The sequence below is a fragment of the Empidonax traillii genome, unplaced genomic scaffold, assembly GCF_003031625.1.
Source record: "Empidonax traillii isolate 1590-97213 ecotype Southwest subspecies unplaced genomic scaffold, ASM303162v1 scaffold159:size1039807, whole genome shotgun sequence".
Taxonomy (NCBI): Eukaryota; Metazoa; Chordata; class Aves; order Passeriformes; family Tyrannidae; genus Empidonax; species Empidonax traillii.
Window position 1 is genome coordinate 924,544 of NW_020955352.1, and position 16,462 is coordinate 941,005.

General features: G+C 46.7%; 1 protein-coding gene across 5 annotated transcripts in view; it reads right to left on the minus strand.

Annotated features, from left to right (window-relative positions):
* The window catches only part of TCF20 (transcription factor 20), a 128,945-nt gene extending 112,890 nt beyond the window's left edge, over window positions 1-16,055 (minus strand). For 4 of the 5 annotated variants that reach the window (XR_003571366.1, XM_027885055.1, XM_027885054.1 and 1 more), the window contains exons 1-2: window positions 15,829-16,055; window positions 3,810-3,920 (exon numbers count right to left, since the gene is read on the minus strand). The gene's annotated coding sequence lies outside the window, so the exon portion shown is untranslated. The remainder of the gene's footprint in view (window positions 1-3,809; window positions 3,921-15,828) is intronic. The other variant, XM_027885050.1, reaches the window with a different exon arrangement.
* Between the last annotated feature and the right edge of the window lie 407 nt (window positions 16,056-16,462).

A 16,462-nucleotide genomic window follows, 5' to 3' on the forward strand; every position in this document is an offset into this window, starting at 1 on the left:
TTTTTTTTTTTTTTTTTTTTTTTTTTTTTTTTTTTTTTTTTTTTAGGAATATAACAAAGTTCAAAATTAATGTCTCAACTTGTAGCACACTTTTCCCCTCCCACAACACTGGTTGCAGAAGCTACCCACGGCTGACACTACTCATGAAGCTCCATATGGTTCTGCTTCCCTTCACTTTTCCTCAGTCTGACAAACTTTGGCACTGCTCAGGTTTTCCTGGTCCTTGGGAAACAGGAGGGATTCCAACAACTCCAGCTTCTCCTTCTTTAGCTTTTACAAAGCTCCCATGGTGCCATCTATGAAAAACCTACTGTAAAGGCAAAGCATAAAGGCAAACTTGTCTGACCGTCACTGTTGCTGCAGGATTTTTCATACTGCATTCAATACTGGTACCAATTACTTACACTGCATTAGAGTTGAAGGGCTTCAGTAATATTTGGGTCCCTTGTCCTCGCACAACTTACACATACAGCAACAAATGTCTGTGCCTGACTAACAAGCTAGTAAAGTTATTTTATTTATGGTAGAAAGGCTTCAAAATGGAGCATCATTTTAAAGCACCCATGAGTTGGCAACAGTTTATACAATTATCACAAACCACTCAAAAAAAGCCTCCAGTACACCTGGGAAGTAACCATGTACACAGTGAGTACTCTGTAGGCACCGTAACTCAGCAAGTGCTTTTTGCAGCTCCCTTCTACACTCAGTCACGAAGGATATAGATCATTACAGCCTCCAGCTATAGAGCTTCAGCTCACAGAGTAGCAGCTCACACTTTTAGCTCTGGAGATCCCCAGTTCAATCTGCTGCATGTCAGCCAAGAGGGCAGCTGTCATATAATTACAGCCACAACTTTGCATGTGAAAAAGTAGGGAGAGCGAAGAGAGATCTTATTATAGAATTCTGGTTGCAACCTGCTGAACAGCTCCCTATTTAAAGTAACTTCTTGTAAAGAGGAGGAAGAGGGGGTAAAGAAAAAAAAAGGAGGAAGAGGAAAGAGGATCTTCCCAACTCATCTTTCCAATTCTCTCTGTTTCGCAGAAGAAACTAGTGCTGCTTTGCAATCTTTTGTTACAAACACATGTGTATACTAGATGAAGCACACAAGTGCAGAGCCAGGAGTAAGGCTCCTGGCTTATCAGTCCAAAAAAGAGAAAAAGGAAAAAAATATTCTTATTGCTGCAACCGAGATGTCCAACAAGGCATCTTAGTTTCTTTCTGAACTATAACCATTTATCAGCAGCCAAGCCATTTAGCTATGTAATTTAAGTATTAACATTTAAGTTCAAGAAAACTCAGTTAGTTACATCCTGTTTTCTTCAAACTGTGCATACAAGTTCTCAGGAAGACTTAACAAAATAGAGAATCTGGGAAGAGAGTATGTTTGAAAGATACAAAGATACAAACCATGGTGAAAAATTCACCCTCAAATTAAAAGTGCTTTTAGTGAGTGAAACACAAAACACTTAGATCCAGTTTCTTCTTATCCGTTAATCTCTCTGCAGATCCTTCTGCACACAGGGTCATTTTTGAGACAAACTTTTTTCCAAGCCAAGACAGTCAAAAACTGAATTTGAAATAATACAATCCAATTTTTAAGAAACATTAGTTTTCCTCCAGCAACTATTCTAGAAATGTCTTTCCTCAGTAAAGCTATTTCAAGCTTAAGATACAGATTAAGTCCTTGCAGAATCTTCTCTCCTCAAAAGTCCCATCCACCCATCCATCCATCCATCCGTGACCCAGCAGCACAGAACCTGAAGGTCTCCCACTGCCTGAGGTGAATCAACCACTTTGGACCATGAGCAACAAACGGGAAGCAAACTCTCCAACTTCCTGCAAACTACTTGCTTGCTAAATACCACTTAAATAGACCAATCTGACTCAAACTGTTCAGTACCTGCCTGCAAGAACAAAAACTTGCTGAAACACGTCAACTAGTTCATGCATGCTACACCACTGGCCCTCCAAAACTCCCTGGAACACAGTGCCGTGCTTCCAACAGGATTTGAAGAAGTACCTAATCAACAGACAAGCTGGAAGGTGTTCAGATAACTGCTAACACCAAGCACAAACCTGCAGCTGTAAACTCCAGAATTCACCAACGGTTTGTATTTAAACCAGTTGAATTCTCTGGTGACACCCTCTCATCTGCCTTGTTTCTGAAGACTGGTTTTCATTTGGCTCAAAGAGTCTTCTGCTCCTCCCCTCAAGCAAGACCTACTCAGGAAACACACAGACTAGCTGACCATCTCCCTCCGTTTAGAAGAGGATGAGGGAGAGAATCAAGGACACGAAGCCCAGTTTGGAGGAAAGTTATGTGCAGCTGTGACAGCACAGATACATTTGGGGCTGATTATATATACGCAGCAAAACCTTGGCTGGGTTCATCCCACAGGAGGGACTGATAAAAAGTTCACCTCTCCCTCACCTACTGCAATCAGGCAAAGCTCACAAACATCTGAACCACACTTGTTACGGATGTCCAACAAAAGCAGTACAACCCTGTGCAGAGATGACCAAAATGAGACACTGGTGCGCTGTTTTCTGGTATTACTTCTGTAAATTTAGCACTGCTAAAAGGTTCCAGATAAACATTCTCTGGAGACCCAAATCCTCTGCCTACCTTAACGTATGCAGAGAGGAACGCAGCAAAACTTGTACTTGCTGTTCTCATCTCTTCCAGCCTGCTGAGGCTCAAATGACTGACAAAGGTCCAAAATGAGGGACACACACAAATTATTAATATTGCACTAGTAGTCTTGCTGTTGCTGTGACAGTCTAAAGACTTAACAGAGGAAGGCTCTGCAGGGAAATACTACTTTACTTCAAAATCATTCATTCAGGAAACTTACATACTGAGGAGAAAAGAATCATTCTGCAGCACGCTCTGTCAAACCCCTCAGCTTTAAAACCCTTCGTTTCTAAAGCAAAAGCAATTTTAAGAAGAACAGGAAATTTATGTGAAGCATAAAGAGCTCCACATTTCAAGTGAGCAACACTGGAACAGCATTACTTCCGGACAAATCCTAACACACATCTCAAGCCTGACCTGGAAAGTCCATCCCACTTCTGGGAGCCAGGTAAGTGTTCTGCCTCTGCAGCCTCTCTGCTGAGACAGCCAAGGGACAATACCAGTGAAAGGATAATGGGGTAGCTGCGCTCTAGCAAGTGGAGGGGAGCCAAAAAGCCACTTCAGTTTGCTTCTTGGGCTGCAACCTGTGCTTTACGCCTGTGCAAGGCTCCAGATTTACATTCTTACTGACCTTTTATTTCATTCCAGGTCTCGTGCTACAGCTGCTGCCAGAGCAGCCACATGCCCATAAGCAATACACAAAGAGTTGCAGCTTCCTACTATCTATTCACTTCCTCTCCCCTTTTGCAAGGGGAACAGTTTATGCAGGGGTATTGGTCTGTTTTACATTAATTTCAAGAACTGGGACAAACGACTTGAACTTCGACATTTCTGAAAAAAATTAAGTTATTTTCATCTTCTTTACTAATCAGAACAGATTTACTTTTCATTTAAAACAGAAAATTTCTCTCCCAAAATATCTGAAGTGGTTACTGAAATGTTTTCTTTACCAAAGCCCTGCAAAGCCTCAAGATTATTAACAACATTTTGAATATGAAGAGGTACAACCTTGCTCCATATCCACAATAGAAGATAAAGTGGTCAATTTTTCACAGAATAAAGTAATTAATTTTGAAAACCAATACTTTCTAGTAAAAGTTATTGCATTTGAAAACCAAAAAAGGTTTCAAGTAACTCTAAACACTGATGGGGGCAAAGAAAAAGCAAACCCTACCCCCAGCTGGATGGCATTCCTCTCTTTGGGTGCAATGTGGTAACATTTGATTGATGCATCTGATCCATTCCAAAACTCCAGGCGTTGTTTTAATCATCAATGGGTAGAATCCTATTAATTTTCAGGGAAAAAAAAAAAAATAGAAAAACAGAGTAGAATATGGAGGCAGGACATGCATTTGTCTAGCAGATCCAGCTGATTTAGCCAGACCCATAATAATCAACATATTAAAGACTGAGCTGATGACATAAACTCACATCTACCAGTATAAGCCCCTTCCCCCCTCCACCCTCTTTCTGCCATCTCAGCTCAATCCAATCTCCCAACACAGCCTGGAACATCAGTCCCATACCAGAGGAAATTAAATAGGAACAGGGAAAGGAGTGGGAAGAGATAAACCAGGCTAAATAGGGACAGCATGAAGAGCCCATTGGCAAGCAACCAAGAGCCTGCACAGGCCCCTGCTACGGCAGAAAACAGGAGATCAAGCATGCACAAGGAGACGGCAGGAGAGCAGATGTGAGAAGGAGAAGGTTCAAGTGGTCCCCGAGCTCAGGGTGGTAAGAAATGGCAGCAGAAAACAGCAGTGAGCCCCAGCATGCACAACGAGCTCAGCCTTCAGCAGCAGCACTGCACCAGGGGACCTGCTAGCTCCTGGTGTCTGCTGTGATAGGCATTTTCAGTATTGATGTGCGTGGTATGAGAAATATAGTGTGAACCTTCCACATCAAATAAGGCTGCGCAGTCCATCCATAAATTTATCTGGATCTGAGTTTGGCCGATAGCCATCAATACCAACCACTTTTGCTCTGAAATAAGCCTTCACTTACAGTCTTGCACTGAACAGTTGCTGTTGTTTCATTTCAGCACTGATGAGCACTGCAAGCCCTAAGAACCCACCAACGTAAGAGGCGGCACAATTCCAAGAGGAATTTACCCGTTCCAAATGCAGCCAGAAGGTGAGCATCATCAGTGTGACCCTTCAGCTGGCCAGCTGACACATCAGACCAGCCCATATCCCATTCTATCGGCCTAGAGCCAGGTACCTCCCCACTAGAAGTGGAAACCCAGCTGAATGGTCAGCAGGATATCAGGCAGCTGACCGTCTGCCTGTTTGGGAACATGAACTGCACAAAGGACATATCAGTGTTGTTCCTTGGTTGTTCCTTACATCTGTTCTGTGTTCCCAAGTCTCAGGAGGATTAGCAGCAGAGAAGGGCTGGGTGAGAAAAAGTAGAAAAGGCAAGAACAAGCTGATATACTGCAAAGGGAAGGAAGCAGCAGTCTGAAGATGGGATCTTACAGCAGGAAAACTGGTTGGTACAGTGTAGAACAGAATCTGGGGAAAACAGGAGGGGTCTGTTCACAGAAAGAAGGCAAACGAAGGCATGTTACCACAGGGAATGGGAAAGGCCTGCAGCACGGGGCTGATAAATAATATATTGTTGCCAAAGTCTGACACCAGCCCCAGGAGCCTCTAGCACTGACCAGGGGTCTCAGCAACAAGCAGGATCTGCCACAAGTGTGCCCACCCAGGAGCCTCAGGTAGTCACTTTAGGTATCTCAGGTCCAGACCGTTAAGTGCCCTGAAGATAAGGACACAGACCTTGAATTCACCATGACACAGTCACGTGGAATTCACACAATGAGAAGGATACGCTCCCAGCCGTGACAAGGACCACACAGCTGCAGCCCCGTGCCTCCCTCAGGCTCCTCAGAGCAAGCAGTTGCACTCCCAGCCAGCCTGCCTTTGTAACCAACCCCCTGTCCCGCCAGGAGGGCCTGAACCCTGGACCATCAGCAGTGAAAGCACAAACCTCCACCTCACGCTCTAAATAATTAAACTCTGTGGGAGCAGCAACAGACTCATAAAACTCTTACACAGACCAAGCCAGTCATTAATGGGGGTCAAAGATGAGCGCTCTATTTTTTTTAAGTGTGCTTTGATGCGTGGGGAGAGTGCTGAGACGAGGTCTTCATTACCTTTCTCTGGTACATGATGAATTTTTCCTTTCATGGCTATCAACACCTCCTACTTCCACCCGAACCCCATACTGCTGGCAATCATCCAGCCAGCCAGGGACAATTAGAAGGTGTGTTTGGATGACATCTGTGCTAGCCAGTCACCTGCAGGTAGGGAAGCAAGAGGCCTCGCTGAGCAAAGCCAGGCTCTACCAGAGGCTCAGCCGGTGCTCATTACGCGGTTTGGGTTTCCCCAGGGCCAGAGTGATGCCTAAAGTCATGCAAACCACAGCCTCACACACCGTCTCCCCTACAGCAAGGCACGGAGCAGAGCACAAGCCAGTAAAATCTGTCAGGATTATTAGCTTGGGCTCAGAGCCAGAGCTGGGAGCTGCCACAAGGGTAGGGAGGCTGCCTGCAGCCCTGCAGGTCAGCAGGAAGGAAGTGGAAGTCCCCTGACAGGCAAGGAGAAGGAGTAGTCAGGAAAGGCAAGACACAGTTGAGAAAAGGTCGCAGAAACACTAGTTTGACCCACCCCTTCTAGCCTTAAAATACACACACACACACACACACACACACACACACACATACACACGTAAGCTTGCTACTGTGCTTTGTTCAGACATTTTAAGGAGAGGTCTGCTCTTCCCACTCTATTTGCATTCCCCCGATCCATACCAGCTTTGGAAACGTTTCTGTAGACTTTCCATCAACTAAAGTCTTGGGCGGAGAGAAGAGAAAGCAGGCTGTTTTGGGGAGGGGATCATCACATCAACACAGAAAACTCCCCCAGCAGCAGGCAGGGGTGTTGGATGCTCTATCGGCAGTTCCCTTTGCAGCCTGCACCAGCCTAGCCTCTGCCTGCCTGCTTTCTCTGCTGCATTTGCTTTGTGTGGAGGAGAGGCCACAGGCTGGAAGTGGCTCCATAGTCAGTGGCTATTTTGCCAAAAAAGTGACTGGTGTAGCAAGGCCAGCTTTTATTTATTGTTTATAGGTAGTAGTGATGCCTCTTTTTTCAGGTCACTAGAAATGTTTTTCCAACAAACCCCAATATTTTCATGTTCAGAGGGAAGTTAGGAACTTCACGTGCAACACCACCACTCACTCATCTTTCCCAGCGTGGCAAAAGCAGCAGCTGTTACTTCCCTTATTCTTGGAAATAAGCCTTGGCACCTCTTCCCTCCCACCCTTTGGCTACCAGAGGTCCGGTTACTATTCAGGGCAGAAGTGCTTGACAGGGTACACATTCCAGGGGGCTGAGCCACCCCACGTGGCCAGGCTCAAAATGGCAGACAGCGATGAATAGGATAATTAGAAAGTACAACAGAAACCACAACATAAAAACAAGCGGCTTCTATTACAAGAAACAGTTCTATGGCATGGTTAGATCCATCACCCCATATGCTGGGTCGTGGTGGTGCCTCAGGAGCCTGCTGCTATTATCTGTTTGCAATCACATTTCAGCCCATCTTTCTACGTAATGCATGAAAAGCAAAGCTAATCAGATTCGCTCTCTCTTTCTGCTTAATGTCTCCAGTTCTGAAGCATGCTTTGTACTGCTTCAACTGATGTTCAGCTAACACTAGCCAGGAGCACGCAGTGAAAAAACAAAAACAAAAACAAACCACCAAAAAAAAACCCAACTCGGAGTTACCTGTTAATTTTAGTCCTTCTTTCCACCTATTATGTCTAAAATTCCTTCTACACTTGAGCTTTGCAAACAAAAGTCAGGAAACTCCCATTTCCCTCTCTATACCACACCCGGCTCACATACGAGTTCCCTTCTTCAAGCTGCTCCTCCACTGGTGTCTGGGCAATTAATTATAGGGCAGACCTATCAGGCTTCCCTCTCACTCTCTGGGATAGCTTTTTAAAATATTTCCTGTCTAGGAACCTCCAGATTAGGATGTCTTCTGTTGGCACTGTAATAGCCCCTCTTTGTTAATCTATCTGAAATGACCATCACATGCTCTCCTACTCCCTCTCCCTCCAGTACTATTTAATTACTGCAGTCCTACACAGGAACTCTCATGCCCTCAGCATTTCCAGTCTGAGGACAAACAGGACCCCGAAATGGCTGCTTTTTTCACTGCATTCCTTCGCACTCCAAAGGGCAGCTGGAGCATTGCTGGAGTCCACTACAATACCTGGACCTTCGCTAGAGCAACCAACACAACAGCAGATAAGCTGCCCTCAGACTGGTCAGATTGCCTGAAAATTCAGCAAAGAGATTCAGGAAAAGACTGGCTTACAGGAACACCCCTCATCATGAGCCAGGTTACGCAGCAAAGGAGGAGAGTCACCCATTATAAGCACAGTTGAAGATTTGCCAGAAGAACAACACACACCAAAAAAAATCAGCAAGTATTTACAGGAGAAGAGAAAGAGATGTAGGTGGAAGACTAAAGTGCCAGGATACATATCTCTATCTAGGAGGACTGAAAAAAAGGGAGTCTGCAGAGATGAAACCCCAGACAGCCTGTGCATCTGTACACGTTCCCCAGCTAATACCCACTGCATCAATCAGAACAATGGCAGCTCCAGAGAAGACCCCGATTATCCAGCTCCTTCACTAACATCTTCCCCAGAGGCTGCACGCATGTGCAAGGGGATGGAAGAAAAACACACTTCTGAATGAGATTACTTACAGCATTTTCTATATTGCTCCATCTCTTATAAATGTAGCTTAAAAAAAAATATACTGCAGCTGGCTTATAAATGTGTCAGATTAAAAAAAAAATATATCCTTGAAAACAAAGACACTTTGTGCTCAGCATATCCAGTGGCATCATTATTTAATATCAATGCACTGATTCTTTCCTTTATTCACTCCATCCTTGGAACACAAACCCACTGTAACAGCCACCCAGTGTATAATCTTACCCTGCAAAGCAACACAACCCTACAATAATCTTTCTCTTGCCATAATGTCTTTGAATACCAACAAGAAGAATTTAGGTTTAAACGCTTAAAAAACCCCAACCCAACCAACTGCAGTACAGCATGAAACAAATCTCTAACAACTCTCAAGTTGGAGCAAATTCCCTCATCCCTCCCTGTGACTCTCCTTAGTTGAAAATGGCTGCACAAACATTTCTAATTTACGTACCACACCGACTGCAACCTGCCCCTCCTGACAGGTACAGCTGCTGGGTCAGTCCGCACATGCACAGGCTCACTGCATCCTGCTGCCTCTGGCACTGCTCTTCACTGACATCATCTTCACCTTCTTGCTGTATAAAATTCATCAGACAGGCATGATAACTGCCTCTTTAGCCATGAGGCAATTCCTGTAGGCCAACAGAGACCTCTATCTAGTCTCCCAAATGCAACTCTGACCTGCACTGTGCCCCTGCTAAGCAGACTCTTGGGCATGTGTCTCCCCGGACACGCATCTTCTCCACAGGCAGCAAGGGCTAATGCAGATACACTGATCCATCAACAGCAAAGCCGAGGCAGGAACGCTATCCATGCCAGTCAGCAGAAACAAAGTTTGCCTTGGCCACTTCCTCTGGCGTCTGAGCTTCATCACAGTCCTGGCTTCCCTGCATCCCTGGAGCAAGATGGCGCCGTACCACAGCAGTGTCCCACAAGGCCTTCCCAATTGCCTGAAAATTAGTTAGGCCGTAGCACCCGGGGCAAATGCAAGTCACAGTTTGGAGACAGAGAGACTTCCTCCTGGTGCCGTGGTATCCAAATCCAGGCCTGGCTCAACACGGCATGCAGAAAATTCTCCAGACATTTCCCTACTCTTGCCATTTATCCCAGACCACCTGGTCCCATCAGCTCCAGGGCCTCAGTCCAAACAGCCGCCATCACCGGGCTTGGGAAAGAACTTTCACAAACTCAGCCTACAGCTATCCCTTCAGGCAGTTTCCTTTTGCCCCCTCATAAGGAAGGATTATGGCTGTTATTTTTTGAGCCCTTTAATAATAATATATGAGCCTAATAATAATAATAATTCTTAGGCTCATAGCAACGGGCTCTCAGGAACTACAGTCTGTCTTTTATTGTAGAGGCAGTGAAATTCAACCTTTTCTCTTTTTTTCCCCTTTTGAAAATACTGTTTGGGAATGAAGTCAGCATCTGGAAGCACACGAGCATATCCCAGGGAAAAAAAAAGAGGAGTAGAGGGAAAGGGAGGGATCTGAAAATGAAGGCTGAGGGCGAGGCTTCACATTACAAGTGAACCAGGCTAATAGGTCACTGCTGCCAAAAAAGGGGGGGGCCATTTTCACCTTTCTTTCATTCCTTGCCTTTCACTGACGGCAAAACAAATATCGCCCCTCCTGCATGGCAGCCCTGATACAAGCCTGAACCTGGTGAGCAGGTTCAGCTCTCTGTCCCAGGAGAGAACAATTCACTTTTTTTATGGTTTTGGGCAAGCTGGATCCATTTAGCACCAGAATAGGCACAGGGCAAGGAATATGGCCACAGAGCCAGGAGGAAGGGTGCTCACCCCTCTTAGGACAGGCAAGTGGTTACATCGGTTCAGCCACAGCAAGAAAATCCCTCTTTACCTACGTTAAACTGCAGTTTCACCCAACAAAAATACTGGTCAGCACAAAACAAGGGCCCTAGCTGAAAAAGCTGCAATAGAGGTGTTTTCTAATAATCTTAAACGAGGTAGTTTTAACTATTATTAAGCTCTCCTTATCAAGGCGTTTATGAACTGGATGATGAAGGCAGCCAAGTAGATAAAGAACAACATTAAAACTGAGCAGAACCAAACCAAACAGAAATATGAGAGGTACTGCAGGATTTCCAACAATAATTCTCCGTATTTCTAAACTGGACTCTGTTACTATCAAACAAGATGGCTGCCTTCACTATGCTAAAAAAATGTCTGTTTTCATTACAAACTTAACAATTAGTTTCAGGGTGCATTTTTCTTTCCCCATTAGCTTCTACATCATCTGATGAACAAAAATAATGCCGTTTTTTTGATTAAAAAAAACAAGCCCATATTACTCCACTGTCTTTATTTCTCTCCTCCTCCTCTGCTCAATTACTAGAAGCAATTTACAGACAATAAATGTAACTTCACAGCTGCCTGTATGAAGTATTCCCTTCATTTTATAGATGAGGTTACAGGCTATGCAGAAATTAATATCAGCGAGGTCTACTTCAAAGCTGGGTAAGCAAGAGGAACAGATGCACTCTTAAAGAATACAGATCATGCCTGTACCCTAGTAAAACCAGTAATAAAGAATTAAGAATGTTGCCAGTTGGCTATAAATTCTTTGAATGTATCTGCTTAAATACAGTAACAAACAAAAGCTTGCTTTGAGGTTTTGCTTGGTTTTATTCTGTTTTTATTAGGAGCAACATTATGAGATTTCAGATGTACCGCTCGCAGACCAAACATGCTCAGCTTTACTAGTAAACACATGCTGTAACTGCTAACTTCATGGACTCAGAGAAGGTCTTCCCAGTTGGTGCATGATCATCAGGAATCTTCAGCCAGAAACTCTGTACATAATTTTAATCGATGAAGATGAGCAAGCCAGGAGAGAATCCAATATTTTCTGACATAGCCTCATGGGCTTTGGCAGGGCTAGGAGGAGCAAGAACCTACGTCTGTTGTTAGAATTGCCAGCTGTGGCTATGAAAAAGCACTAGGAGTAGCAACACTAAAGGAAAAAAAAAATCCAAAGGTGCAGTTTTGTGCAGGCACTCTTCTGACGATAACTGCTCCTTCAGGCTTAATAAAAATGCACAGCCAACTTGTCTTCTTCCACACATTAGCAGAGCCCAGAAATAGCACTTGAGTCTAGTTATACAACTTCTCCTAGGAAGCAACCACCACCGGCACGCAGGTACTCCAAAGGCTGAGTCATCTGAACAGTCCCTTCAAGGGAAAATAATCCTATTAAGAATTGGGGGGTTGGTATGGAAGGCAAAAAGGAGTGTTAATTTTGGCACTCCTTAATTACACGGGTTCCACTCTGTCCATTTACTACCAAACCTAACATCTGTAGGTTAGTAAATTCACCACACTCCTCCATCCACCCCCAAGGTCCTCTCCTGACCCTATCCTCTCTTTAGCCAGCAACTGCCTGTCATTGTTCATACGCTTCCTTAACCCTGACCAACATAAACTAGCATTTGTACAACCACAGAGCCTGGAATACTGATTTAGGCCTTCATTTGTAGCCTGCATGCAAATGCCAGGCATGCTTAAACCAGCAGGACATTGTGGGTTCTGTGCTGTGACCAGCTTAAAACCAAAAGCCGTATCATGCATGCATCAAAAAATAGGTAGGCTTCAAGATGGACCAAAAACACACCACCAAAAGATTTGGACTTGTAAAATCTCACATGGGGAGAGCTGATAAACACAATCATATTTCCAGCAGAATCGTCATTCTCTGCATTTTCACTGCAGCGAGTGCCAATGTTTGTGCGCACTGTGCCCTTTACTCAAGCCTGCAATGGTGTCACACTCAGCAGATGTAGCGACTGCCCAGCAAGCGGAGTCCGCGCACAGAGCACACAACCCACACTCCCCTTTCCAGCCAAGGTCTGGAAGGGGTGTTCATGCCAACCCATCAAGCCCCAAAATCTCCCAACAGCTGCACAAGGAGACATACTGGGCTGAGGTTTTAACTGGCACCCCAATGTAATCAGCAATGCTACAGGAGTCCAGAACTCGGCTCTTACCAGGACCCCGCTTCAGCAGCCCCCAACCCCTCCACCTGAGGACAGGCCACAGCACTCCTCCCTCTCTTAAACTCTTCCAAAGGGGATGGACTGGGAAAGAAACCGGTGGCTGGGAATTTTATTTTTGAGGTTGGTAGATCTGTTGTGGAGACTGATCCACTGATATTTTTCTAATATAAGGAACATATAAGATGCCTGGAATTTGATATCTGCTTTTTAATTAAATTGAAATAAGTAAATCACAGCCTGTTGCCATGGAGAATGAACAGACACAGCCTCTTGACTCCAGGGCAGGATCAAGCAGGAGAGGCAGACAAGGCTGTGAAATTAAAAACACCTATTTTAAAGCAAATGGTCTTGATAATTAGCAAAAAATGTGGCATAGGGAAATAATATAACCATATGGCAGGAAGTGGTTTTCAAGGTGAACTACAAAGCTGTTTTAAATAAATGAATAAACTGCTGGAGCTGCTGGGTCATCCGCAGAACCATATATGCAGGATTAAATGTGATTTGAAAAATACACTGAAAAATAGCAATTAGCTCTTCTTTAACTTTCCTGCCTGTAGCCTGTACCTGTGTCTGTTCCTACTTTTTAAGGACTTGTTTCAAGTGATTAATGTTTGCACCTATTTGCAGTTACCAGAAAACCATCAAACTCACACGTTTTCAAAAGCCTTGTGGTTTACCCTGAAGCGAGAACCAAGTTTACGGGATATAAAACCTTTTCTCTCTTACTCAGTGTCATTACACAATCCTGGTCAGGTCATCAGACACTAATAATCTTTCCTGAATCTGCGCATCCTTGTTATGGACTTTCATGACAAAGTGACTTTGGAGCGTATTTGCCCTCCAAACACCACATGCCCGATCCTATGCTACACCTCTGAAGAAGCACAGCTCAGAGAGCCAAAAGGTAACACTGGTCTGTCAGTGGGAGGCAGCGCATCCAAGCCTGGCTGGTGGAAAAGAGCCCTGCACGCTCCCTCCCCAGTTTGCTCAGAGCACAGGGCATCAAGATATTCCTCCCCTTATAAGATACTTCTGCTCTGCTCAGATCAGAAAGGGCCACAGCAAGGAAACTCCCTCGTTACCTCTTTGAGCCCAGACAGGACAAATCTGAGCAAGACTGTCTAACAATTTCCATTGAGCATGTGGTAAAAGTGCATCAAATTCAAATAGCTTAAAATACTTGAAATAAATTGTACCTGATGACTCAGTTTCAAAAATGTGCTGCACATTTTTTTGAAGGGAAGGGACAAATGAACTTTCGCTTTAAGCCTCCCATCCACCCTACAGAAAAAGCAACCATTTCTCCTATTCCATGAAGACACAAGTTATCAGCCAAAATTACTACTCTTCTACAGCAGCTAATGACCCAAATGAAACAAACTATCAGGGTCCCAGTCCAGACCCTGGTGACACCGCTGGTTACATTAAAAAACAGTCACATTCTCAGCCCTCAGCAGCAGAACTTGAGCTGGCTATTGACAAGTTCCTTTCTGTTTTCCACCACGACCAAGAAATAGCCGCAAAGGAAGGGAAGTTGGGACAGGAATCTTGAGAAAAGAAGGAGTTGTGGAAAAGTGCACAATAAAAATCAGAATTGTCTACTTTCACAGTTTTGCCCAGTTCTGGAACGTTTGCTTGTTTAACTGAAGTCACACTATGTAAGATTTTTCGCCCTCATTAAAAATAAACTCCAGGTCCACGTCTAACATGAAGATAGGCATAAATTTGCAGATCTGGTTCACCCTGAAGGACCCCAACGAGGACCCCAATGCCACTCCTTAAAAATGCTGGGGTGGGGGGCAGCATATGTGAGCTAACTCATAGTGTTTGAAGAGTCAAGGCTCACAGCAGTATCTGCCCAATCTCTTCGCTCACGCACTCCCTTTCTTTCCAAACCCTGCAGTGAGAGGAGCTGTGAAACACCTCAGGACATATTAGCTGCACTGGAAGGTGCTACACACCCCCTTGGCTTCCACACTCCTCATCGCCTTCCATGGCACGCCATCAGTTTCCTACTGCTTGAACCACAGTCCTGCACCACCATCTGAACACAAATGGCTTCGCCAGAAACTTTCTGCCCTCACAAGCACCTGGCAACAGGTCTCTTGTTTCTCCTGACCTCCTAGCTCCACTTATATTTAATTTTTACTTAAAGAGAAGATATTTAACACAGTTATCAAGGGTGGCCAAGCATCTCCCTCTGAAAGGGAACTGCGGTTTCTTCTCTGTCCTCACAAGCCAAACTAACCACACAGAGGGAGACTCCTTCCCTAAGAACACTCCCAGTTGGAAAGAAAGAGGGTTAAGGGACACCTCCAGGGTCAAGGGCTACCTCGTTAAAACTCAAGGCCAGTGGCCGCTTGGCATACGAAGGAAGATGCTATCCATGCCCCGGAGCAGACTATTTTCATATCACAGCACAGAGAGTCGCAAGCCAGAAATAAAATAAAAATAAAACCCCACCATCCCTCACACATAACACTGTTCCCTTCAGCAGCATCACACTGAACCATACACACACAGAAGGGAGAGCACTTGCCGTGCCAAGCACCCTGCCCAGGCTGTCCACAGCCCCCCCATTCCCATCACTCTTGGTGCCCCAGCTCCCCGCAAGCCCCTCCTGCACCCCCAGCCCACCTCCCCGTGACCCCCTTCTCCCACCCACAAACTTCTCCTGACCTATACGCCCCCAGCACCCCTTCAAGCATCACACTCTCCACATCCACAGGCAGTAAAACCCGGGGAGAGGGCTTCCCAAACAAGCAGAGTCTTCAGACGTCAGCCTTGCTGGGGTGTTTCTCAGCCGTCGGTGTGGCTGCCGGGGCTCCCAGCGGGAGTTTCCAGTCGTAAACCTCGGTGGCTCGAGGAGCGTGTGGCACACGTGCGCACCCCCGCCACTGTCAACAACTTCCAGCCACGGCCCCAGTGGGCAAATCCCGGTGGGCGAGGGGCTGCCTACCACCGCCAGCAGTAATCTGGCTTGGGAAAGGCAGCTCGTAAGCAGGACCGCGCTTTTAACAAAAATAAAGATCGCCTTAATATTATCCTTCACAGCCAGAAAGGTCACTATGCGGTGGTCCATGAGGGGGGGAGGGAAGGGAGATGGGTGAGGGGAGAGGAAGGAGAGGGGTGGCAATGCACAACCCCCCACGGCTTTAACTGTTTGATCGCCGTAAAAAATGAAGTAACATAAAGGAACTGGAGATTAACGAGCCGGACAGAAACCCACCCGCGGGGACTGCCCAGAGCCCCGGCCCGCCCTTCACACGCGGGAAGGCGGCGGAGGGACGCGATGGGGGGCGGGTTCCCCTCCCCGGGGGGTTGGAAAAGAAATAGCAAAGGCCGCACACGCCGGGGTCACACACACCCCACCCGCGCTTACCTGTGCGGGCCGGCGGCCCTCAGGGTCCCATGGCAGCCCCGCCCCGCCCCGCCCCGTCCCGCCCCGTCCCGCGGCGGGCACAGGAGCTCCGGAGTCTTTGTTGCGCGGAGGGGACCGGGAACGGGAGCGAGTCCTGTCAGCTCATGTGACACGGCGGGCTCTGTCTCTGCTGCTCCTCCTCGCTGCTCTCCCCTGCCCTGTCCCCTGCCCGCCCTCCGCCGGCGCTCGGCGCAGGCCCCGCAGCCGGGCGCGGGTCTCAGGCCCGACTGGCTGCTGGCGGAGCGGCGGCGGCGGCGGCGGCGGGGGAGGAGGAGCCGGCGGCGGGGCGGGCTCCGCGGCGGGGCCGGGCGCGGAGGAGGGCGAGGAGCGCTCGGGCAGCTCCCAGCGCTGCCTGCCTGGAGCGGGGGGTGGCGGGGTAGGGCGGGCGCTGCCCCGGGCCCTGCGCCCCGTCCTGTGCCATTCCGTCACCTCGCCAAACTGCCGCTCCGGGGGTGATAACACGGATCCCTGAGCACGGGGCTTGTTCCCTCCTGAGGCTGCTGGTGGTGCACTTGGGGCCCTGATGCACAGGCCTGGGCCTACCGCAGCAGTCAGGAAAGTAAATAAAAATGTAATTATATGCTTTCTAGTTGGG